Source organism: Vicugna pacos, chromosome 21, assembly GCF_048564905.1.
Source record: "Vicugna pacos chromosome 21, VicPac4, whole genome shotgun sequence".
NCBI classification, from domain to species: Eukaryota; Metazoa; Chordata; class Mammalia; order Artiodactyla; family Camelidae; genus Vicugna; species Vicugna pacos.
Genome location: NC_133007.1, coordinates 20,082,266 through 20,108,776, shown reverse-complemented (window position 1 = coordinate 20,108,776; position 26,511 = coordinate 20,082,266). Strand labels below are relative to the sequence as shown.

General features: G+C 38.5%; 1 protein-coding gene across 1 annotated transcript in view; it reads left to right on the top strand.

The window, feature by feature from the left end:
- Positions 1-26,511, top strand: part of UAP1 (UDP-N-acetylglucosamine pyrophosphorylase 1) — a 103,021-nt gene that overhangs the window by 42,400 nt on the left and 34,110 nt on the right. Inside the window, exon 13 of the transcript XR_012062749.1 lies at positions 1,937-2,089. The gene's annotated coding sequence lies outside the window, so the exon portion shown is untranslated. The remainder of the gene's footprint in view (positions 1-1,936; positions 2,090-26,511) is intronic.

The following is a 26,511-nucleotide window of genomic DNA, read 5'->3' as shown; positions in this document are numbered from 1 at the left end:
AAAATAATCATTATTGTTAATGAATTGTTATATAATTGCAATATATTACAAAATATTATATAATTGCAAAATAATAATTTTGCAAAGTATATAATAATAATAAATTCATAATACTAAAATGTTAACTTGACAGATTTAATTTGTTACTTCTCCTGATGTGTTTAGAGAAGTAAATGATAGTAAAAGGTTTATTAAAACAATACTAATCCTCTGTCCCACCCCTACTCAACCTCTTCGCAGTCCTGTTCCCAGAACAAACCACTTTACATACAGTTTCACCAAACTCACTCTTTTCAAATCTGTGCTTTCTGCTGCCCTCTGCTATGCCTGATACTCCTCAGTCCACAGCCTATATGGTTAAATTTCCCTGAGAATAATTGTTGGTTCTCCCCTGGCCGAGTGGGCAAAGTTGGAGATCCTGACTGCTCGGGTTGTGGAGAAGAGTCTAACTCTCCGGTGAGCCTGTGCCTCCCCACTGGATGCTTGGCTACGTGGGGCTTCTCAGTCCTAAGCTTTTCCAGGGCTCTCTGGAGACAGTGTGGCCCACTTCTCACCCATGTCTCTCTGTACAAGCACTTAAGTTTTATGATACCTCAGCTCTACCAAGTGTGTTAACAATCCTCAATCTATGTTCTTTCCTAAAATGTGTTGAAATTCTTGATCACCATTGCTTCCAGTTCCACATGGTCAATTCACCATATTTAATTAGGAAGTATTGTGGTTATATTTTAGCAGTAGATAGAACTTTAAGTCAGAGAAATTCATAATTGTCTAATTTTGGCTATAATGACAGTTGTTTAAGAGGTTTGTGTGTATGTGTGGGTGGAAGTGGAGTGGGATATGTGTTGGGACACTTTAAAGAAATCTTAATTGAAAACAAGACAAATAAAATCTTTTCTGTTTGCTACCTCTTAGTAATTTAAAGGAAAAAGATTGTCTTTTAAAAAAATAGGTGAATGAGTGAGGGTAGTGGGACTTCGAGAGGAATTAGTGAGTTATTAATGAAGAATATCATGCTAGTTTTCTAAAAAAATTTTATTAAGGACAAATCAAATTCCTCTGTAGAAATACTGAAGGTAACATGCTATTGATGTCATCTGAGACAAAAAGTTAAGAGTATTTGTACTCATAGAGAATAGAAAAGTGTTTTAAAAATAACTTCTCAATAGGAACTACAAAGAGAGTAGGGTTGCTGTAAGATGTTAGAGTAGTTCCAGAATTGAGACGAAGATCAGACTTCTATAGCTGTAGAGAAAACAAACATGTAGATACATGAAGCTTATACAAGTACCGTAGACCAGGTAGCACAGCCAGTGTCAGATCTTGGTTCCTAAATACCATTTCCTAGAGCTTTTTGTAGTAACAGCCAATTCTGTGGCCAGGACAGGGAGAACACAGATAAGCCTGGCACATCTTGTAGTACTAGAAAGGATGGAAGTGCACAGCCAGCCGAAAGGTTGGGGCATGTCAAAGGAGCACAGGGGTCACCCTGAAAGGGCCCCTGATGAGCAAAGCTGGAATAATCTGAGTCATGAAATAAATAATGTAGTATTAGATGATAAGCTAAGGTATGAAATAACTACACAGGAGTCCATTCTGATATAAGTAAGTAAATAAATAAGAAGCAAATCTTTCTTAGAGAAGAATTCCAGGTAAAGTTTGTAGTTACATCCTCCTCCTGGAGGTGAAGCTTAATTATCATCCACCTTCCCTTGAGAGTGGGCTAGGCTTAGTGATTCACCGCCAAAGGCTAGGGCAGGGAAAGGGGACACCACTAGCTTAACAGTGGAGAAAACCTGCAATCCCAGCTTAACCACGTGATGAAGGTTAACATCACCCATGATGTCACGTGTATGTCATCTGTCACCTGGTAGGCAACAAGACAAGCAACTTCACCTCTGTGCTATTTTTTTTTCCCAAAAAGTTACAACCTCAGTGTAATCATGAGAAAAACATCAGACAAATCCAAACATTCTGCAGGCTACGTGACAGTACTCCTGAGGCCTGTCAAAGTCATGAGAAAAGGGAAAGACTGAGAAACTGTCACAAACCGGAGGAGACTGGAGAGACATGACAACTAAATAACAAGGTGGTCCTGAATTGGATGCTAGAATAGAAAGAGGACATTAATGGAAAAAATAGTGAAATCTACATAAATCTGTGATTTAGTTAATAATAATATTCCAACGTCAGTTTCTATGTCTCGACAAATGTGAGATCTTAACAATGGAGGAAAATGAGTGAAGGTCATGTGGGATGTCTTTGTACTTTCTTAGCAACTTTTATAAATTTAAATCTATTCCAAAGTAAGTTTATCAAAAGGAAAAAAAATAAAAGTGCAGTAGAAAGAAGGCTACTTCTGTAACTTATACTGGAGCTCTCTGTATGTCTTTTATCCCCTGTTCTTTCTACTGCTTTTGAATAGAATTGCTTTAATTTTATTTTTATTTTTCTAACATTTTTTTATTGAGTTATAGTCATTTTACAATTTTGTGTCAAATTCCAGTGTAGAGCACAATTTTTCAGTTATACATGAACATACATATATTCATTGTCACAATTTTTTTCTCTGTGAGCTGCCACAAGATTTTGTATATATTTCCCTGTGCTATACAGTGTAATCTTATTTATCTATTCTGCATGTGCCTGTCAGTATCTACAAATTTTGAAATCCCAGTCTGTCCCTTCTCACTCCCAGCCCCCTTGGCAACCACAAGTTTGTATTCTGTGTCTATGAGTCTGTTTCTGCTTTGTATTTATGTTCTTTTTTTTTTTTTTTTTTAGATTCCACATGTGAGCGATCTCATACGGTATTATTCTTTCTCTTTCTGGCTTACTTCACTTACAGTGACATTCTCCAGGGACATCCATGTTGCTGCAAATGGCGTTATGTTGTTGTTTTTTTATGGCTGAATAGTATTCCCTTGTATAAATATACCACTTCTTCTTTATCCAGTCATCTGCTGATGGACATTTAGGCTGTTTCCATGTCTTGGCTATTGTAAATAGTGCTGCTATGAACATTGGGGTGCAGGTGTCATCCTGAAGTAGGGTTCCTTCTGGATATATGCCTGGGAGCGGGATTCCTGGGTCATATGGTAAGTCTATTCCTAGTCTTCTGAGTACTCTCCATACTGTTTTCCACCGTGGCCGCACCAAACTGCATTCCCAGCAGCAGTGTAGGAGGGTTCCCTTTTCTCCACAGCCTCTCCAGCATTTGTCATCTGTGGATTTTTGAATGATGGCCATTCTGACTGATGTGAGATGATACCTCATTGTAGTTTTGATTTGCATTTCTCTGATAATGAGTGATATTGAGCATTTTTTCATGTGCCTGTTGATCATTTGTGTGTCTCCTTGGAGAATTTCTTGTTTAGGTCTTCTTCCCATTTTTGGATTGGGTTGTTTATTTTTTTCTTATTGAGTCATATGAGCTGCTTATATATTCTGGAGATCAAGCCTTTGTGGGTTTCATCATTTGCAAAAATTTTCTCCCATTCTGTAGGTTGTCGTTTTGTTTTACTAATGGTTTCCTTTGCTGTGCAGAAGCTTGTAAGTTTAATTAGGTCCCATTTGTTTATTCTTGCTTTTATTTCTATTGCTTGGGTAGATTGCCCTAGGAGAACATTTTTGAGATGTATGTCAGATAATGTTTTGCCTATATTTTCTTCTAGGAGGTTTATTGTATCTTGTCTTATGTTTAAGTCTTGGATCCATTTTGAGTTTATTTTTGTGTATGGTGTAAGGGAGTGTTCTAGCTTCATTGATTTACATGCTGCTGTCCAGTTTTCCCAGCACCATTTGCTGAAGAGACTGTCTTTATTCCATTGTATATTCTTGCCTCCTTTGTTGAAGATTAGTTGACCAAAAGTTTGTGGGTTCATTTCGGGGCTCTCTATTCTGTTCCATTGGTCCATATGTCTTTTTTTTTTTTTTACCAATACTATGCTGTCTTGATGACTGTAGCTCTATACTATTGTCTAAATTCTGGAAGAGTTATTCCTCCAGCCTCTTTCTTTTTCTTCAGTAATGCTTTGGCAATTCTAGGTCTTTTGTTCCATATAAATTTTATTATGATTTGTTCTAGTTCTGTGAAGTATGTCCTGGGTAATTTGATAGGGATTGCATTAAATCTGTAGATTGCTTTGGGCAGTGTGACCATTTTAATAACAATATTGATTCTTCCAATCCAAAATCTTTCCATTTTCTAAAGTCTTCCTTAATTTCCTTCATCAATGGTTTATAGTTTTCTGTGTATAAGTCTTTCACCTCCTTGGTTAGATTTATTCCTAGGTATTTTATTACTTTGGGTGCTATTTTAAGAGGGATTGTTTCTTTACTTTCTTTTTCTGTTGATTTGTCATTAGTGTAAAGAAATGCAACTGATCTTGTAACCTGCAACCTTGCTGACTTCTTCGATTAGTTCTAGTAGTTTTTGTGTGGACCTTTTAGGGTTTTCTAAATATAGTATCATGTCACCTGCATATAGTGACACGTTTACCTCTTCTTTTCCAGTTTGGATCCCTTTTATTTCTCTCTTTTGCCTGATTGCTGTGGCTAGGACTTCCAAGACTATGTTGAATAGGAGCGGTGAGAGTGGGCAGCCTTGTCTTGTCCCAGATTTTAGTAGGAAGCTTTTGAGTTTTTCACCGTTGAGTAATATGCTGGTTGTAGGTTTGTCATATATAGCTTTTATTAGAATTACTTTTGAAAGAAGTTAATCCATATCTTTAGGATTTGCCAAACCAAGCAGTCCTTATCTAAGTTCTGTGAGATGCCCACAGGCCTTCCTGGTTTTCCTTAAATTTATGCTATGGAGAAATTTGCCTAATTCATCTACCCTTGAAGCCAGATCCAAGTTACCTGTAATGAGTAAAAACTCACCTGCCCGCCATCAGAGAGGTGCTAACATCTTCCAAACTTGCACCCATCTGCCCTGTTCCAGCAGACTAAGGGAATTCAGGCTCGTTAAGGGAAGCTCAGAGATGCGGAGAAATCAAAGGTATATTTAAAGTCTTCTCTTCTCTAATGCAGCTGCTGTTAATGTTTTTGTGTGTTTTTCTCTCAGATATTTTTTCTATGTACTTTAAAAAATATTGAAGTAATTAGTGCTATCACATAAACATTTCCTCATATTGTTATTTAAAATTTATAAACCTAATTTTTTACTTGCTGAATACTGTTTCTTCAGATGGACTTGTTAGTCTTAATCTTTCCCTTAGTGTTGAACATTAATATTTGTCTTCTAGCTTTTTGCTACTATAAATAATGCTGTGATAAATTTTTTAAGTAAGATGTTTTCCATATTTACGACTATTTCCCAGAAGTAGAATTATTTGGTCAAAGGAAAATTTCAAACACATAAAAGTGGAGAAAATAGTGTAATGAACTTGCATGTATTCATGAAACTCTCACTCAATCCTGACAAGGATGAATTTATTTCCAGTCTTGTTTCATTTCACTGTCTTTTCACTATCACCGCAACTGAATTATTGTGAAGAAAATGAAAACCATTATATAATTTTATCTATAAATAATTCATTGTTTCTTTAAAAGATAAGGAATTTAAAATTTTGTAATTTTTTAAAAAATTTATAAATTAAAAATTTTAAATCTTTAAATCACACTAATATATACTGCAATTAATTAGTCTCTTAAGTCTTATTTAAGCTATAAATTTCACACACCCGTATATCATTTCAAGAACATGGTAAAGAGCTTCCCACAGCTGGATCTTATTGATTGCATGTAACAAGCTCCTGTATTTTTTTGTGATTTAGAGTGAGGTAAGAGGCTTGATTATATCATATTTGATTATTATTATTTTTGGCCAGAATATATCATAGATGGTATCTGCCAGAAGGTACATAATATCTGTTTCTCTCTTTTTTCTATTTTTTTTTTAAAGCTTGATTACTTTCTTTCCTGCTACAGGTATTCCTCACAATCTTGTAGTCAGCTCTTGATTTGTATTTAAAGGGAGGCAACATACAGCTGCCTAGGAGCTCTGTGATTGTTTCTTTCTCCTGATAGTCTTCATTTTAGCACAGATGGGCAAGGAGCAAGCTGTTACAGCAGTACCTCCCAACTGCCACAACCTGAGGGCTGTCTCCAGTGCTGTAGCTTTGAGAAGTGCGAGTCCTCCAGCTTTGTCTTTGCCAGGATTGTTTTGGCTCTTCTGGGTCTCTTACATTTACCCTGAATTATTGGATCAGTTTGGAAGTTTTTGTAAAAGAAAAAACGGGGCTACTGTGAATTTGTTAGGAATTATATTATACCTGTGTATTATTTTAGCAAATACTGTCATCTTAAAGATATTGTGTTCTGATCTGTAAGCATGGAATGCCTTTCATCAGGTCATTTTTTTTAAACAAGTTTTTGCAGTTTTCTGCATACAAGACTTGCACTTCTTTTGCAAATGTATTCCTAAGCATTTCACTGATTTTGATATGATTATAAATGGAATTGTTTTCTTAATTTCATTTTTGGAATGTTCATTGCTAATGTTTAGAATTAAAATTCATATTTGTATATTGAGGTTGTATCCTGCAACCTGCTCAACCTGTTTCTTAGTTCTGACAGTTTGTGTGTGTGTGTGTGTGTGTGTGTGTGTGTCTGTAGATTTTCTAGTATTTTCTATATATTAGGTTGTATTATGAGAATAGAGATATTCTTTCTTCCTCCATACTAGGCCTGATTACTTTTATTTCTTTTTCGTGTCTAATTGCACTGGACCTCCAGTTTGATGATGAATTGACATGGCAAGAGTATACATTCTTGTCTTGTTCCTAATCTTAAGAGGAAAGCTTTCAGTCTTTTTTCGCTCAATATGATGCTAGCTGTACATTTTTATAAATGCCCTTAGTCAGATTAAGGAAGTTTCCTTCTATTGTTAGATTGTTGAATGTTTTATCATAAAAGAGTTGGATTTGTTAATTCTTTTTCTACATAATTTAGATGGTCATGTTTTATTTTTTCCTTCATTCTATTGATGTGATGTATTACATTGAATGGTTTTTTTTTACACGTTGAATCACTCTGATTCTTGATAAAATGCCACTTGGTTATGTGTAAAATCCTTTTAACATACTGCTGTATTTATTTTGCTAGTATTTTATTGAGAATTTTTGTGTCTATATTCATAAGGGGTATTGTTCTGTAGTTTTCTTTCCCATGGAGTAATGCTCGCCTTATCAAATAGTTATAAAATGATCCCTTCTCTTCTATATTTTGAAAAATCTTCAGAAGAACTGATGTAAATCCTTCTTCACATGTTTGGTGGAATTCACCAGTGAAGCCATCTGGGCCTATGTTTTTCCTCATCGGTAGTTTTTTGATTACCAATTCAACCTTCTTTATTATTTTAGATCTATTCAGATTTTCTGTTTCTTCTTCAGTCAGTTCTTGTACTTTTTATTTTACTAAGGAATGGTCAGTTTCATCTAGATTATTCAATTTGTTCACATACAGTTGTTTATAGTATAGTCTTACAATCTTAAAAAATATTTTTATAAGGTCAATAATAATGTTTTCTTCATTCATTTCTGATTTTAGTAATTTGAGTCCTCATTCTTTTCTCTTGGTCAGTCCAGGTAACAGTTTGTCAATTTTGTTGATTTTTTTCAAGGAACCAACCCTTGGTTTTGTTGACTCTCTATTATTTTTCTATTCTCTGTTTTATTTATGTCTTCTCTAATCTTTATTATTTACTTGCTTTTGTTTGCTTTGGTTATTTTTTTTCCATTTTCTAATTTATTAATTAGAAAGAGGTTAACCATGACTACAGATGTGCGTGGCCTTCTAGGAATATGTTGGGCTTTTCAAAGTCCCCCATGGACCTACATACCCAGATTTTCCTTTTACACTTTTTGGCCAGCCTCTTGTTTTCCCCAACTGGTATTGCTGCCTTCTATTACTGCAATGTTAAACCATTACCACTGATTGCTTTAGACAAATATCTTAGGAATAGGGTTTTATTACTGAGTGAGATACGAGTCAGATCAAGCCCTGTGAGTGGAGTTTTTCCAGACAGTTATCAGACAGGTAAAATAGTGGCAATTTTCTGGGGATTTGCCTTTTGGAGAGCTCCAAACCCCTCTGTCCCTTCTAGTATCTACTAGGCTGCTGTTTTTTCACAGACATCATGGTTTTGAGGCTGATGGTGTTTTTTAAAAGCCACACCACAGAGCTAGACAAAAGGGGATGAGAATATAGGAAACGAAAACTACAAAACTCAATTTTCCTGCCTACTTTCAGCCATTTTTCTACAATCAGTGCTCCTCCGATTGTGGCAAGCCTTTGGTTAGCTTCCAGTTTTGAAAAAGTTGATTTTAACAACATTTTCAGTGTTTTGTTGCTTTGTTGGAGTACATTTTTGGAGGTGCCTTTTCCATCATGCTGGAAGTTCTCCTTTTCCTAACATTTCGATGCAAACTCAGGTGGAAGTAGGTACAAATGCATGTAAACAGATCATCTTGAAGTGGCTAACCTGATTTTTTAAAATAACTGAATGCTAATATTACTATTCCTCTTGTAAGATACTCGCCTTAACATATCTCACAAGGGCAGAGTATTTTATAATCATGTCTCAAAGTTTGTGAACATAACCTCAAAATCTGGAGTTTAGCTTAAAAAAGAAGACAATCCCATGATTTATCCAATGACTGATTTTTTGGAGAGAATACAAACTGGTGAACGGCAATGTATCTATATGCTTTATTTTTTAAAGGATTCCATTTAGAAGATACAAATATTTTTCTCCCTTGACAGTTCCCTTAAATATATACAAGCATTGTCCTTACAGTCACTTGTATAAGTGGACTAACTGAATCATTAAATTTTACGGTTCAGACAAAAACAATTTGTAACCTCTGGTTAGCTCAGAACCGTAAGTCTTTGAGCCTTTGTTCATCTTACTTGGTTTAGGTGAGTGAACCAAAAAGAATTTAATAAGTAGGTAAGTTAGACCCAGAATTTTGCTGCACCGTTATAGGAATGCAAAGGATGAGACCCAGAGGCCCCTGTCTCTGCTGTCATTAAAAAGTCTCCCAACATATTCCTTCTCTTACTTCCCGTACCCTCCAGAACGTTCTTTATAGGAAAAAGCTGTTTAACTCATGGAGCAAGACTCTACCTAGTATTTACAAATAAGCCCTTGACTGAAAGCATAATGAAAATATCAATTTTCAGTTGGCAGGCCAAATAAAAGTTCTATTTTAGACACTTTTGTTTCTTATTTTTTTTCCAAGTATACAGCTGAAATTATGATGATAGTTTCACATTTCTCTAATCTATTTTTTCTTTTCTTACATTGGGCCTGTTTAGATCCCCAAAGCCAGAACACCAATTTTATTTTCATTTGATTCTTCTTTTCTCTGAAAACTACAAATTAAGTCTCTTTATATTATTCTAAAAACAGGCTTCTTTTCTCTTCTCCATCCCTGGTTTCTCAAATAATTGCTCCTTTGTGAAGAACCGAACAATAGTAAACCACTAGTAATCTGTTGCTGGTTTAAGTCCTATATTTAACCGGCAAGTTGTTTAATCAGAAACATAATCTGACCTATTGGGTAACCAAACTTTGTTTAATATATCTGAGGATAATATATCTCCATTTCTGACCGAGACATTCTCATCTAGTTTTCCATAGACAACAGACACTTTTTAGTACAAAACAGGATATACCAAAATTATATCATTTGATAAAATTTGAAAGTGGAAAATTAAAAGTTTAACCAATATTTTATTTTTATGTTTATCATTCCACAGAAGGTTTTTGTGTGGTTTCTTTTTCCACTTTTTTTTTTCATTTTCTTTAAGACATTATTCTCAATGTACATTTTGGGATGTGATTATGATTGTATAATTTGTTTCAGATTTGAATACTCTGGGTTGTTTCTAGAGACACTGTCTTTTAAACTAATTTCAAAATGGAAATAAAAATACTGGAGAATCGAGATTGAGAGATAGGAGGCCTGTTCAAATGCAGCTGGTAACCATGCCTTAACTTCTCTGGAGTTTCCCTCTTATTCTATTGCTAACTCACTTCAGATCTTGATCAACTGGTTGGGTAAACATTACCACATTTTCTGCAAGATGGTTGCTCTACACTGGATTAGGGATCAAGATACTTAGGTCTTCATCCTGCCTTTTTATTAACCAGAGTGATGTGGGGTCAAGTTATTTATTCTTTCTAAGCCTCAGGTTTCCTCATCTATAGCATAGAGCAGACTGTGTATGGGGGGGGAAGAGTTGGGTTCAAGGAGCTTTAAGTATATTTTTCTATGACTCAAAAAAAGAAATATTTCTGGTTGTGTAATATAAGTCTTAATTATCCAGTGCGTTTGACTCTCCCTAATTTCCTTGATAACCATCCTTTTTCTATATATTTCCATATATATGTATATGCACATTTTGTGTGTATTTCTGTCTTCTGTATTCCAGCCAGTTAACAGTTATTGGGTGTAAGATACTATTGTAGCTGCTTTATATTTATTAGCTCATTTATTCCTCACAACAAACATCCAAGATATGTATCTGGGAAATGGGGAACAAGCAGAGTAAGTAAGTTGTTCAAGATCACTCTAACAGCAAATAGCCGAAGTAAGTATCCAGGTACCAGAATCATGTTCTTAACCACTGCCCCAGAGCACTTTTTGTGTAAGCATCCTGTGTTCTGTCGTAATATAGCTTCAAGCTACTATCTTTGCCTTTCACTATAAAATTGTATAAAATATTCCCCATTCACTGTTCCTCCTTTTATCCACGTACTCATTCCTCAACACCTTCAATCTGACTCTTCATTCCCATTTTTAAGAATTATGGCACCTAATTTTTAAGAATTATAGCACCTTCCAAATGCTACTGTAATCTTCTCTGAGCACAGGTAGATACCTGGTTCTTACTTTTGCTCTGTCTTACCAACCATAAATGGCTTCCTCTCTTCTCGTCTTCGGATGCACACAGGTGTTTTACATTTGGGACCTTGTCATCATTTCTTTTTGTCTCTAGAATGTGGTCTGCACTTTCTGGCCTTGATATCTTTGCTGGCTTGGTTCTGTCTGCCTGGAATTCCAAATTGTCTTTGTTCTCTAAGACCTTTTAAAATGCTTTTTTTCTCCGTGAACTCTTTGTGGTCCATCCAACAAGAAGTTCTCTCTTCCTGAAAGGTCACGTAACAGTTGATCTGAACCTCACTGGTGGCATTTATTTTCTACCATGTTATGATTCTACGGGCAAGGATTGAATTCCTACTAAGAACTGGAGGTACTGTGGATACAAAGATGAATACGGCGTAATATTAACTCTCAAGAGGTTTTGAGGCTGGTGGAGGAGACACATTTGAATATTCAAGGTGGAGAGGTGGGAAAAGAGGGTGAAGGCACTGTGCCAGTTATGAGTAATGAAACGGGAGTTGCACTGCAAATATGCCTCTGTGGGAGGGTTTCCTGGAGAGACTAATGGACCCCAGTTAGTCATCATGCTCTGTGACTGTACAGAGGACCCTTCTTTTCTTTCTTTGGGAAAATACCTGGCAGAGACACTTGAGGATTATTGTAATCATTTAGGAAAGTAACTGCTATAGTTTCCAGATGGGAGCACTTAACAGTTGAAAGGGAATTAAGACACTCTGATTAACTTAGATATGGGTAGGACTGAAGGAAATGGTAGCTGGGAGCCTAGAGTGAGCAGAAAGACCACTAAGGAAATTGGTCAAGTTTGCATTTAGGAGTATAATTATAAAGGTAATATATAATGGTATAATTATAGTAGTAGTAATGGTCTAATACTAACTGAGGAATACCAGCACCGTTGTAAACTCTTGAAGTGTACTAACTCATTTATACCTATTAACATTTCCACAAAATAGATGCTATTAACATCCCCATTTTATCCCTCAGAAAACTGAGGCACAGAAGTTTTAGGTCATGGGTGGAATGGCTTCCTCTTAAGTTGCACAGAATGCTAGAATGGAAACTTGCCTTGCTTATTGTGGGAATTTTGGTAAAAGTCTTCCCCAGATTCTCATGGTTAATAAGTGGCAGAGCAGCGAATGGAAAATGGGTTACAGGAGCAAAGTTTCAGTTATGCAAGATGTGTAAGTTCTAGAAATCTAATGTACAGCAATATGAATATAGTTAATAGTACTGTATTTTGTACTTGAAATTTCCTAAAAGTTATATCTTAAGTGCTCTCACCACACACACACAAAATAAGTATGTGAGGTGATGGATATGTTAATTAGCTTGATTATGGGGATTACTTCACAATGTATATTGTGCATATATCAAAACATCACATTGTATACCTTAAATATGTACTTTTTGTCAATTATAGCTTAATAAAGTTGGGGGGGAATGTTAGAACTTGGTTTAAACTCTGTAATTCTCAGGTATCAGCCCAATCACTTGATGGGAGCATGCTCAGCAACCTAGAAGAAGCCACACCCAACTGCACCCCTGGTAAAAGTTCTGCCTACTGCAGACCTGACTACAGACCCAGCAACAGCTATAAGATCTGGCTCTAACCCTACTTGATCACAATTCTGGAGGCAGGCCCATTAGTCCAGGGACCCAGCAGGAAAAGATCTTCCAAAACCAGGCTGTAAAGACTGGAAGAAGTGTATGCTTTTTGAAATGCACAGACATCAAAGCAAGACTACATCGATCATGAAAAATTAGGCAAACATAACTACACCAAAGGAAACTAATGGATCTCCAGTAACCAACCCTAAAGAAATGGAGAGCCATGAGCTGCTAACAAAGAATTCAAAATAATCATCTTAAAAACCTCAATGAACATCTGTGAGAGAACACAGACAACTGAACAAAATTAGGAAAACAATACACGAGCAAAGTGAGAAGTTTAACAAAGAAATAGGAGCAATAAAAAAGACAGAAAAGAAATCCTGGAGCTGAAGAATACAATGACCAAAGCAAAACATTTCAATAGAAAGCTTCATCAATAGACTTGAACATGCAGAAGAAAGAAACAGCAAACTCAAGGACAAGTAATTTGAAATGATCCAATTAGAGGAACAAAAAGAAAAAAAATGAATAAAAAAGAGGAAAGAAACCCTACATGACCTATGAGGCAAAAGCAAAAGAATTAATATATGCTTTATGGGAGTTTCAGAAGGAGCAGAGAATGAGTCATAAAGCTTATTTAAAGAAATAATGTCAGAAAACTTTCCAAATCTGCAGAGGGAAATGAGCATCCAGATTCATGATGCCCAAAGAACCTCAAATAGACTGGACATGAAAAGATCTTTACTAAGACATATTATAATAAAATTGTCATAAGTCAAAGACAAAGAGAGAATTTTGAAAGCAGCAAGAGAAAAACAACTCATCACATAGAAGGAGATCCCATAAGACTAACAGCAAATTTCTCATCAGAAACTTTGGTTGGTTTCTTAAAAATATAAGCCAAATAGATGATCCTTTAGTTAGACTAAGGAAAGACTCTAATAAAATAGTAAATGAAAGAGGGTACATTACAACTGATACCACTGAAATACAAAGAAAGAAAGAAAAGACTACTATGAACAGTTATATGCTAACAAATTGGATAACCTAGAAGAAATAGAAAATTTTAACAGACCAATAATGAGTAAGGAAATTGAATCAGTAATCAAAAAATTCCCAGCAGAGAAACGCCCAGGACCAGGTGGCTTCACTGGTGAACTCTACCAAACATTTAAAGAAGAATTAAAGCCAGTCCTTCTCAAACTCTTCCAAAAAATAGAAAACAAGAGAACACTGCCAAAATCATTTTATGAAGCCAGCATTACCCTGATACTAAAGCCAAATGAGGACACTACAAAAAAGAAAGTTACATGACAATATCCCTGATGAACATACATACAAAAATCCTCAATAAAATACTAGCAAACCAAAATCAATAGCACATTAACATGATCAAGTAGGATTTATCCCTGGGATGTAGGGTTGGTTCACTATCTGCAAGTCAATAAATGTGATACACTACATTAGCAGAGGGAAGAATAAAAGTCATATGGTCATCTCAATAGATGCATAAAAAGCATTTGGCAAAATTCAACATCCTCCCTCTCATGATAAAAACCCTCAAAACCTTAGGTATAGAAGGAATGTGTCTCAGCATAATAAAGGTCATTAAGACAAGCCTACAGCTAGCATTATACTCAACAGTGAAAAGCTGAAAGCTTTACCCCTAAAATCAGGAACAAGATAAGAATGCCCACTCTTGCCACTTTTATTTAATACAGTACTGGAAGTCCTAGCCAGAGCAATCAGGCAAGAGAAAGAAGTGAGTCATCCAAATTGGAAAGGAAGAAGCAAAATTGTTTATGTTTGCAGATGACATGATCCTACATATAGAAAACCCTAAAGACTCTACCAAAAAAACTGTTAGAACTTATAAAGGAATTCAGTAAAATTGCAGGATACTCAACATACAAAAATCAGTTGTGTTTCTACACACTAACAATGAACTATCCAAAAAAAAATTAAGGAAACAATTCCATTTACGACAGCATCAAAAATAATAGAATACTTAGAAATATATTTAACTGAGGAAGTGAAAGATCTGTATATTGAAATCTGTAACACATTGATAGAAATTTTAAAAGACACAAATAAATGGAAGGTATTCTGTGCTCATGGAGTGGAAGAATTAATATTGTAAAAAGTCGATACTACCCAAAGCAATCTACAGGATCTATGCAATCCATGTCAAAATTCCGATGGCAATGGCATTTTTCATGGACATAGAAAAAACAATTCTAAAATGTATATGGAACCACAAAAGACTCTGAATAGCCAAAGCGGTTTTGAGCAAGAAGAACAAAGCTGGAGGCATCACACTTCCTGATGTCAAACTCTATTACAAAGCTATAGTAATCAAAACAGTATGATATTGGCATAAAAGCAGACATATAAATCAATGGAAGAGGACAGAGAGCCTAGAAATAAACCCAGGCATACATGGCTGGTTGATTTTAGACACAGGTGCCAAGAATATACAGTGGGGCAAGTATAGTCTCTTCAATAAATGGTGCTGGGAAACCTGGACAACCACATGAAAAATGATGAAACTGGACCCCTGTCTTATATCATACACAAAAATCTGCTCCAAATGAATTAAAGACTTATGTGTAAGACTTGACATTGTGAAACTAGTAGGAGAAAATATGGCTATCTGAGATTGGTATGGATGAGGATTTTTTGGATATGATCCCCAAAACACAGGTAACAAAAGGGAAAATAGACAAGTGGGATTGCATCACACTACAAAGCTTCTGAACAGCAAAGGAAACAGTCAACAGAATGAAAAGACAGCCTATGAAACGGGGGAGAATATTTACAAACCAGACAGCTGATATGGGATTAATATCCAATATATATGGGGAACTCAAACACCCCAACAGCCAAAACCCAAATAACCCTATTTAAAAATGGGCCAAGGCTCTGAACAGACATTTCACAAAAGAAGTTACACTAATGGCCAATAGTCACATTAAACAGTGCTTAACATCACTAATCATCAGGGAAATTCAAGTCAAAACCACAATGAGATGTTAGCTCACACCTGTTAAGATGACTTATATTAAAAAGTCGAGAGAGAACAAGTGTCACCAAGGATGTGGAGAAAAGGAAGCCCTTGAATACTGTTGATGGGTATGTAAATTGGACAGCCATAATGGAAAATAGTATGTAGGTTCATCAAAAAATTAAAAATAAAAGTACCGCCACTTAACCCAGCAATCCCACCTCTGGGTATACGTACAAAGGAAATGAGGTATGGAAACAATCTAAGTGCCCATTGACTGATGAATGAATAAAAAAAACAGGATACACACACACATACACACAATGGGATGTTATTCAGCATTTAGGAAGAAGGAAATTCTGCTATTTGCAGTAACATGGATGAAACTGGAGGATATTATGCTAAGTGAAATAAACCAGACATAGAAACCCAAATACTGCATGATCTCGCTGATACGTGGAATCTAAAGTAGTTGAACTCATAGAAGCACAGAGTAGAATGGTAGTTTCTATGGACTGGATGGTGGGACAAATGAGATGTTTGTCAAAGGGTATTAAGTTTCAGTTATATAGGATAAATAAGTTCTGGGCACCTAGTGTACAGCATAGTTAAAAATTCTGTATTGTATACCTCAAATTTGCTGAGAGTAGACCTTAAGTATTTTCATCACACACACACACACACACACACACACACAAAAGGTAACAGTGACAGGTGATGTAAATGTTAGCTTGATTGTGGTAATCATTTGACAATGTATATCAAAACATCACAGGTAAACCTTAAATATATATAATTTTTGTCAATTATACATCAATAAAGCCGTTAAAAACAAAAACACTATAGTTCTCACTCTACAGCCCCTGCTCCTTACTGCTCAGTTTCCTGTATCGTTTTGGATTTTCCTTGCTTCCGGTGAAGGGAGGGGATCAGTGCTACATAGCCATCAGCTTTTATTCTTTTCTGGTCAGAATGCACTGGCAGGTGGGGGAGACAAATGGAGTTGTGGGAGGCAGAGAAAGAGAATTAGTGTTCAGGGAGAGCCCCCTTAGGGAAGTGTTAGGGCCAGGCTGGCCCCTGGTTTTAGGGTTCTTCCATCACTAGGTGTCTCAGTTACTGGCATAAGGAGGGTATTTCCTAAGCACTGCCGGGATTTCAGGCCCTACTAGCACCATGTTTTGCCTTAACTCATTGTGACTCACCCTCCAGTGATGGGGACATAGGGTGAATGATGCCTGAAATTCTTTATTCCTGGACAAGAAAGTCATATTCTCTCCACTTATGCAAGTGTAACTTGTTTTCAAGACAAAGAACAAAGCTCATTGCTAGCCTGGGCCTGTACTCGGATTTTCTGAAGGGAGGGACACCCTGTTGGCTGCCAAGCCCCAAGGTCTCCATCCCATCCACATCCTGATGTCCCACTGCTCCCCTCCTGCCACCTACATGCCCTGCTTCATCTTTCTCCTTTGACAAATTGTCTTTCTCCACTGTGAGGTTTAGATACCCCATGCTGCAGTAGCTACAGTTCACTTGGCTTCTTGGAGTAAAAGCTGCTGAAAGAGCTGGGCGTTCTTGACCTCTGACTTTCCCCTGTCTTGTCCTTTTTAGTTCTCATTCCGCAATGGCTCTGAGGGCTATAGGAGTGTTCATCTCGTGTTCATGTCGTGTTCATCTGACTCCCAGCTGACTCCCAGAAGTGACTTCCAGGGTGAGCAAGAGATACTCTCTCTGCTCTCCTTCTGTCTTCTTTGTTTAGGACACGCACTTTCCCAGCTCACTCAGGTAGTATTGTAGGCATTAATTAATTAATTAATTAATTCATTCATTCATTCATTCAACATTCAGTACATATTTATGAGTTCCTACTATGTGCCAAGAACAGTTATAGACCCTTGGGAATATGGGAGTAAACAAGATAAATGGTATTTACATTCTATTGGATATAAAGAATTAAATATATAATGTGTTAATCAGTTGTAAAATGGAAAAGAAAATAGGAAAGGCAGATAGAAAGTGTTAGTGAGGGCAAAATATTAGAAATGGTGGTCAGAGTTCACTGAAAAGTTGCATTTGAGTGGAGCCCTTAGGAAGTTAGGGAACAGTCCCGGTGATTAGGTAGGGAAGAGGATTCTGTGTAAAAAGAATATCAAATGCAAAGGCCCTGGGACTGATTATCTGATCTGAGGAGGCATACTGGCATGTTGGAATAGTTGAAGCAAGTTAGAGCTGCCTTAAGAAGGCCACGGTTTAGGATTAGAAACACCCTGTGGAGAGGAATGGTGCCTGTTATACTGCATCAGGTATAGCCATTGATGGAAGGTTTAGGTGGCACAGCAAAGATTGGCATCTAAGGAAGGAGGACACACATGGGTGGCAATCTAGACAAGACATTGGCAATGGGTGGAGACTGTCCAAGTTGTGGTGATTTGCCTATTGTCTTTCAGCTTTAAATCCATTCTTCTATGCTCTGCTCTGTGATGTTGGAACTGGAAGCTCTGCAAGCTACATTCAGAGATTCCTTTACCAACAGACCTCCCTTTAGATTCTGCCAATAGGAGACAGGAGGTAAGGATTGAAAGCTGGGAGGAAGAGAGAAGAGAGTGATTTCCTGTTTCTTGGTATCAGTGTTGTTACTCCAGCAGTGGCATTTCATGCTACCGTGGCAGTTCGTTCCAGCCTCCAACTTCTTTCCACGCTCCCAGAATCAGCTTCAACATGTTGCGTCAGTGATACTATCAGAAACCAGATTATGAACCACCTTAGAGACCTGAGCTGTGGTTCCATGGTGCCCTCTTCCTTCTGGCTCCTAAGTTGTAGCCCAAATCCCTCTCCTTTTATTCTCCCAGCCTTAGGGTAGCAGCTGCTTTCTGCAGTGATTATTTCTGATTGGTCAGCCCTCCAATACCTTTGTGGCCAATTCCTTGTATTAGATCCCTTCAGTTGAAATACCTAGTATTCTGTCTGTTTTCCTGACTGGATCCTTCCTGATTTCAGAGTAGAGCTCAGAGCACAGAACTTAAGAGGGAGGTGTTAGTCAGAGATCCAGGCAAATAAGTAGTTGGGCAACATGTAGCCAAAAAGTTACTGGAAATGCCATGTGAGTCTCTGCGTGGGTCTTCTTGTCTATTATAATTGGAATTCAGATACCCACCTTCTATTCTTGCTGAAGTGTTGGTTAATTCATCAGAAGAGATGCCTGTGCAGAGAACTAAAAGGAGTGTGGTTTCAAGTTACAGAAGCCCACCTGGTGTAGTCTGAACAACACCTGGGGATGTATTATAAGGATACAGAGTGTCTTGTGGGATCCAACAACAGAAAGTGCATCTTGATCATAGAAAGAGCTTGGGACTGAGACTAGAAAACTGCCAGAATTCTCACTTGTCTTTGCATTTTTCTGACCACTGCCTTAATTCTTTTCTCCCCGTAGACAAGCTTTCTCTGCTTCCACAGTCCATGTGATACAGAGAATATTACCACCTAAGGTTTCACAGTCAATTCTCCTCTTTCTAAGAAACTAGTCCAGACTGGGCTTGCAGTCCCTTGACCCATTTTCGAGTCTAATGAAACAATTTCTTGCATTTTATGAAGTATAATTCAAAAAGTAGCTTGGACCAGCTGTGTGTTTCTAATCCCTTCAATTACGGCCAAGGAAGTGGAGGTTCTGTAACGCAAGCATGGAGTAGGAGACAGGGCAGTACTGAGGTCACTGTGGATTGAGCAGACCTACAAATATTTACTATCCTGGACCTCAGGAATGTTGATAAAATTTGGAGTCAGGGCCATGACCAGACGTAGGTCTTTAATCGAAGACAGACCAGTCATGACTGCTCAGGTCCTCCTATATCAGGATTGGACTGATTCTAACAAGGTGGGGGGAGGGGAGCTGAGACTGCATCTGCAGGTGAGGATCCAGGGGCCTGTTGGGAGTGGAATGGATGCAGACTCAGGGTCTGTCTTTCCATTCACCTCTGCCAGATCTCTCTTAAATGTATTTAGACTTCTCATGAAAAAATAATTCTACCTCTAACCTTCATGCTATTGAAGGAACTGGGGCTGCCTGTCAGCAAAACTAAGAACAGGAGATTGCAGGACTTCAGCTGTGTTCTCAGCGGCCACTGACATCGCATGGGGTGATCTTCCCCACACTCCATTCCCAGCCGGCCACTCCCCTAGTCCTCAGTTGGCCTAAGGATGCTTTACCTGTTTTTTCTTATTTAGTTTGTTTTCCTGAAATCTTTTTTAAGTGTTTCAAGTAAAACTATTCTTTATAATTGCATGATGTTTTGGAAAGTGCAGTGGACAGGGACTCAAGAAATGTGAGTTCAAGGCTGTGCTTTCCCCTCCTGTTTTGAGTGACTTCAGACAAGTCACTTAACTGTGCTGAGATTCGGCTGTCAAACAAGGGCACTGGGTTGGGTTCACCTCTGAGTCTCCTCCCAGCTTACACCGAACTGAGGTCAGGGTAGAAGAACTTGCCCTTGCTGTGTATTGCACGGGTCTTAGAATTGAAACTTGTCTTGCTAGTTGTGAAAGCTCTGGCAGTAGGCCACTGGAGAGCTCTGATGGATCCTGGCTTTGTATAAATGGTTCCTCTCTGGGATGTGAAGGGCCCTGGAGAACACAGATTCCATCCATGCGACTAACATCTGAGCTTTCCCAGAAGCCCACAAAGATTACATAGAATCAGAGTCTGGTCTCTATCTTGAAAGGCAATTTGAGTGCTGCTGGACATTCCAAACTGAAAGTGTACATGGAAAAATAACATTGGCACTATAAATTCCTTTCTGCTTTGAAATATGTTGTGTATTAGAAACAGAGAGGTGGTGTTTATGGTGTAACTCAGGGCAATGGGATGGAGTTATGCATTGAGAGCTAAATGATAGGGCATTAAGCAAACAGATCTCTAAAGTGAGATGTTTTAAAGGATAAAAAAATTTTAATAATTATGTAAAATCTCCCCTCCCACCCCCCAAGTAGGAACTCAGATTGACCTCTCATGGTTCTCTATGCCCTCCAGGGATGCAGGAGGAAAAGGGGGCTGCATCCCTAAAAACAGCAAGACTCCAACAACTAAAAGTCCTTTGACTTTCCAAGCTTCTTGGATCCCTAACAGGACGGTCAGTGGGGATTATGTTGTTTCTCTCCCAGACGCCGGAAAAACCCCAGCCCGGATGCAAGGCAGCTGAGGGTCTTCAAATTTCATAAGGAAGGTTATCATTATGTATAAGATGATTGCTCCAAACTGGGCCTGAGCATGGAAAAATAATACTGCTGTTCAAACTCCACTCTGCTCTGAAAATGTGTATGTGTGTGAGGAGCAGGGAGGTCGTTTAACTAGCTGAGGGCTGTTTTCACCGAGTCCAGACAAGGGTTAAGGTAAAATGGTAGCAGGGGAGATTCAGTATGGACACAAAGCAGAACTTTTGCCACTGAGTGTTGATATACACTCAGGCTGCTGAGAGATCCTGTGCCCTGGAGCTGTTTAAAAGTAGGTTGCTTTCTTATCTGACAAGGACAGTTTAGGTTTCCAGACTTTGGCTCGGAGAAGGGTTGCATTCCTAGGATGAGGATGGCAAATGCATTGTTTTAAAAAACTCTTTTCATAGCTCTCACTCTCCTTAGGGAATCCAAAGCTGAGTTACACTTCTGGGTTTCCTGTGCCTATTTTTTTCAGCCCACATCTCAGGATTTCTGCCGAGGTGAGGATTTGTTATGGAAAAGGAAGTGGAGGAACAGCGAAGCAGGCGGGGAAGCCAGATAACCTAGTTCCCTAGGATTGGGTGTAAATCAAGAGTCTAGAGCCTCTGAGGTTTGTTGTTGATGCCAAATGGGCAGAAAGAGGACTGAGAATCAGAAGGAAAGGAACAGATTCAAACTCAGATTCTGCCATTTCCCAGCAAAAACCCGTACGTAAGTTGCTACTTCCTCAAGCTTTATTTTCCTTATTTGTCAAGTGAGGACATTGCTCTCTGCACTGCATACATACTGGGGCTGTCTGAGGATCGGGTGAAGTCATGTCTGTGAAAGCACTCCTTTAAACTATGAAATATTATATATGCCATTGTTAAAAAAAAAAAAACACAGGCAAAGAAGAACCTTATTTTGGTTATTAACCCCAACTTCCTCTTTACTCAACTTGACTTTTCAGCGCATCCATGGAAGAGTCACAGAATGATTTTAACTTAAAAAAAAAATCTCTTTTCTTCCTCTGAAGGAAGGGCTAAGAAACAGTGACACAAAGATGGGCTTCAGCGGGAAAAGGATGGAAAGGAAAATAACGTAGATAATTCTCCACGGGGAAATAAGACTTTGGTTCCCCCAGACTGACTCTTTCCCACTAAGTCTACATCCGTTCTGTTTGCTACATAAACACACACACTTTATTGTCAACAAAGCACGTAGATACGTATAAATAGTCTAGCTCACCAGGTAGGAGCTTGGGCAGTTTAAGTGTTTTGTGCATTAATTCTTGTGTATGGACATTGGGGAAATTATAGTACCTATCCCATAAGGCTCTTTTGAGAGATGAAATAATAAATGTAAAGTTCTTAGAAGAACGCCTGCATACAGTAAGCCATCAGTAAGTTACTCTTTCATGATATTTTATGTTCACAACCCTGTGAGTGGTCAGTTCGTATCATCCTTCACTTTATAGACAGAAAAGTGAGTGACTCGTTGAAGGTGACTCTGCTCACAAGGAGTTTGAACCTGGATCATCCTCCACTAAAGTCCATCACAGAAGAACAGCACCTAGAGGCAGGTAGTGTTAGGACCCAGCCCACAGAGGGAACAGTCTCTTAGGGGTCAGGTGACCTGAGATCTTTAAATCACGTGTGAAGATGGTATTCATGCCTTTGTGGTTACAATTCCATAGGGTAATTCTTAAGCACACTACGACTCTTGAATCATGAGCTAAATTCAGGAAGAAGCCAAATGAAAGTCTCTATACAGCTGTCTGGACATTAAGACTATTTTGCTTTTAATAAAACCAGAGTATTTCTGTTGCCTACAAGATATCCTCTGTATTGATTTTTTTTTAATTAAGCCTTTATGACAACATATGTCAGTGGATTTCTCTATTATGGACAGATTGACCAGTAACAAGACATCTTATTTTAAAGATTAGGTTCTAAAATGGATACTTAAGCTAAATGTGTACATAATATGGCTCCACAGTAAACAACGTTCAGTTGTTTGGTGAGGTATAATTTCTTTAAAATTCAAGGATTGTCAAGCTTAATTATTGATGCAGCAGATAATTTTGGCCTGTCTTTCAATGTACGACGGCCTTTTCTGAGAACTGACCACCCTGTGAGTGTGATGGAGCAATATTTGTGTTACATGACCCACTGCCCTCCACGGTTTAGAGATGGAGGATAAATACATGAAACACACCTGACCCCTCAAATTCTTCATCTCAGGATTCCAGAACCGGGCTTCAATAAAACTAGTCAGTCTCTCGTGTTCACCTGAAATGAAGAGAGATAATTTGAGAGCTAAGATATCATTTTAGGACAATCAACTTCAATAATGTGTGGAAAGTAGTAGAAAAGTCTGGTCTACCTAAACGAATATGTTAAAGCAAGATGTGTAGAGATGAGGAGAGAGATGAATGAATAAATGAATGAGAGAGAAAGGAAGGGAGGGAAGGGGGGAGAGAGAGAGAGAGAGAGAGAGGAACAGAGAAGGAGAAGGAGAAAAGAAACAGAAGGAAAAGAAGAAGAGGAGGAAGAGAAAAGACAAAACAGCTAACTAGGCATTAGGTTACTGGTGGCTAGTTTCTGGTTTTAATTCCTTGCTAATCTTAAATGTACCAACTGGGTTTGGTTTCTGTGAATTCTGGTATAGCCTTTTACGGGGTGTATGTGTGTCTACTTCTTAAACTAAGTTATTTATGCTCCTTTTCCTTCCATCCTTTATTTTACTTCCTAAGTCACCATAAAGGTGTCCAACCCTTGCACATTTGGAGACAGAAATACTACAGTCATTTCAATTCTTAACACTTGTATTTACTTGAACCTTGGTTTGTAGACTAGGAAAGATCTTGAAAAATCATCTTGCACATTTCCTTACTTCTAATTAATACTGCATCTCGACCATTCCAGATAATTCTATCTTATTTTTTAGTACAGTCCAGGTAGTAGAATTCTGTACTGTTTGTCAGTAACTCCTTCCTAGTGCAAAACAGTCTTCACAATGTGGATGTGTTACCTCCCATGGAACATAAATCATTCTGATTTCAGTGACTCATGTCTCCCAAGCCAGTCCAGGGGGCAAAATCTGTTCACAGAAGAGTAACAAAATAGTATTTCTCCACATCTGTTCCCACAATTTTAGGAATTCCAGCTTTACTCAAAACTCTGTCACATAGTTCTGAGAATCTCCAGGAAATTTTTGTCTGTGTATTCTGTGAATTACTCCTCTCGGCTTTGAAGTGGTGTTTGCCATTTTCTTTCCTTTCTGCTGTGGCTTTGGGCAGCCATGGCTGTTGTCAAGTTTGAAGGAGTGCGCCCCTCCCCCCAAACCAGATGTCTTCCAGAGTGGAGGCTCAACTCTGATGAGTCCTCCTAAGGCTTTCAGTGTCCCTCAAATATTTCAGTAAAATTCTGCTTTCAGCTTTTCCTTGCTCTGTTTTTGGTAGCATCTTCTTAGAGTTCAAGGTTAGATCCCCGATTTGCCTATGTGTCCATCACCTGAGTGATAGACATGGTCTTTTTCTTAGAGCTTCTCCTCACCTTTTGACATGGCTCGGTTTCACTTGGGACTGTCTTTTGTCCTCTGGTTCTTTCTTCACTCAGCAAATTCTCCCCAAAAGTTTCCTTGGTCTGCATACCCATAGACTCTTGACAGGGCTACCCCTCATTCCTCACAGAGACTCCAGTGTGTCTGAGTTTTGGAGTCAGCATCACTGGCCCCGGCTGGACTCCTAGCCATACACGTACACGGACAGCCAACCAGCCCTGACTATGGGGTGGCACCGCCTTAAGACCTGGTTTTTGAGGACATGTACGGTATCCGTCCTTTGTTAGTATTCAGCTTTATGAAATCATTACACTGCTTCCCACATTTGACCTGTAGTCTCACCAAATCTGTGAAATTATAGGTCATGCTATCAGTGCATTCTTCATGGAAATGCCAAAGAGGTAAATGATTACAGGCCTAGATATCTGGGGGGACTCTAGGACTATCCCTAAAACCAGATGTCTGCAGCTGTCTCAGGCAAGCACCCAGGAAAGTGCCTGACAAACGCTCAATATATACTTATTGAGTTGAGCTGAGTGTCCTGGCCTTAGTCACCATCAGACCTAACTTTAGGTTTTCTAAGTTCCTTGAAGTCTTTTTAATAGGTTTGTCTCTGTATTGTTTCTTCTCTTTGCAAAATAACCCTAGTTCTCGTGTTTTCTCTTAAGTCTTCTTTTCTACCTTTAATCATGTTTGTGGCTGCCCTCTGAACCGTCTCCAGGTTCTCCATGATTTCCTCCATCTGGGAAGCACAGATCTGAAAGGTCAGTTTCTTTTCTTTTTTTAATTTTAATGGGGGGGGCAATTAGGTTTATTTTTATTTATTTATTTATTAATTTATTAATGGAGGTACTGGGGATTGAACACAGGACCTCGTGGATGCTAAGCACACACTCTACCATTGAGCTATATCCTCCCCCCATTGAAAGGCCAGCTTCTGATTGAACTTAAGGATCCCTAGGAACTTAACACCGGCAACTTGACTCTTCATGGCCATTCGAGTTGAAAGTCTTGCCTCCCTGTTCCTCTTATGAATTATCCCCCACTCCAAACTTACTCTGGGAATGTCCTTCCATGATTCCTTTTCACTTTCCTTTTCCTATTCGTTCCACCTCTTTTTTTGCTTCCCTTGGGGGCTGTGCAATCCCAGACTACTTGCCAAAGAACAGGCAGGGAAGAGATGCTGATAGCCTAAGAGCCCAGAGACAGGAAGTCTCTTTACTAGGAGGCCCTCTGGCAAAGGTGGATCTGGTCTTCTTAGTCACTCTCTTGCCATCTACCTTCCTCTCCGGATTTCCTGACCTTGAGTTTCTGCTTACTCTGCACTCCCTGTACTCACAGAGAATCCAGACCTTCAGGGCAGACCAAGGCTGTGCTTGGTAAGGAATGATCCAGACTCAAAGCGTAAAGGCCAAGAGCCTTGATGGATGGAGAGGAGAATTACTCATTTATAGAGCCGAGGGAAAGATTTCTCCCTCTCACCTACATTCCCCTTTCACACCATCTATGGTCTTGGCCATGGATAGGAAAAAAAAAAAAGAAAAAGGGAAAAAAAAATTCAAAATAATTTAGAACCCCTTGTAAATGCTTGTGTTTTCATTTAGCAGCATGAATCAGGGCAGCAACAGACCCTCAGAGGAGGCAGCAAACAACTGGGAATTAAGTGGAAAAAAATAGGAATCCTAGACTCTCAAACTGTCCAGTTTTTTTTTTTTTTGGTGGGGGAGGTGGGGGTGGAGGGATTAAATCAAATCTTTCTGGGGGAGGGTTCAGCGCTAGCTTTTCATGGATAAAACACTAAAGATCAACTCCATGTGTGTGACCCAACTGTCCTGGAAGCTACAATCAGAAGAGAATCCAAACCTTAAGTTGTGCTTATAGTTTCAGCTCAAGTAAGAAAAATGAGGTGGGGGGGCCGTCGCGGGGTGGGGACCAGGTCTTAGATGGTGAGGGGGGCTTAGGGATGGATGCGGTAGGAATAAGGCGGAAGGGAGCTATGTCTTTAAGTCTGTCCTATGGTTATGCATATTTTTTCTTCTATGAATGGGTTTTGCTGTAAATTATAGCTTTGCCCGTGGTCCCTTGGGTCAAAAGAAATAGTCTCTAAACAGAAAACAGCTCTGATTGGTGACTTTCCTTCTTCCCTCCCCAACCCCCTTTCTAATTGAAACCAAATGTGCAATATATTGGATGCTGGGATCCCTGGCGCTTTCCCAGGAATCCTCAGAATGTGAGGTT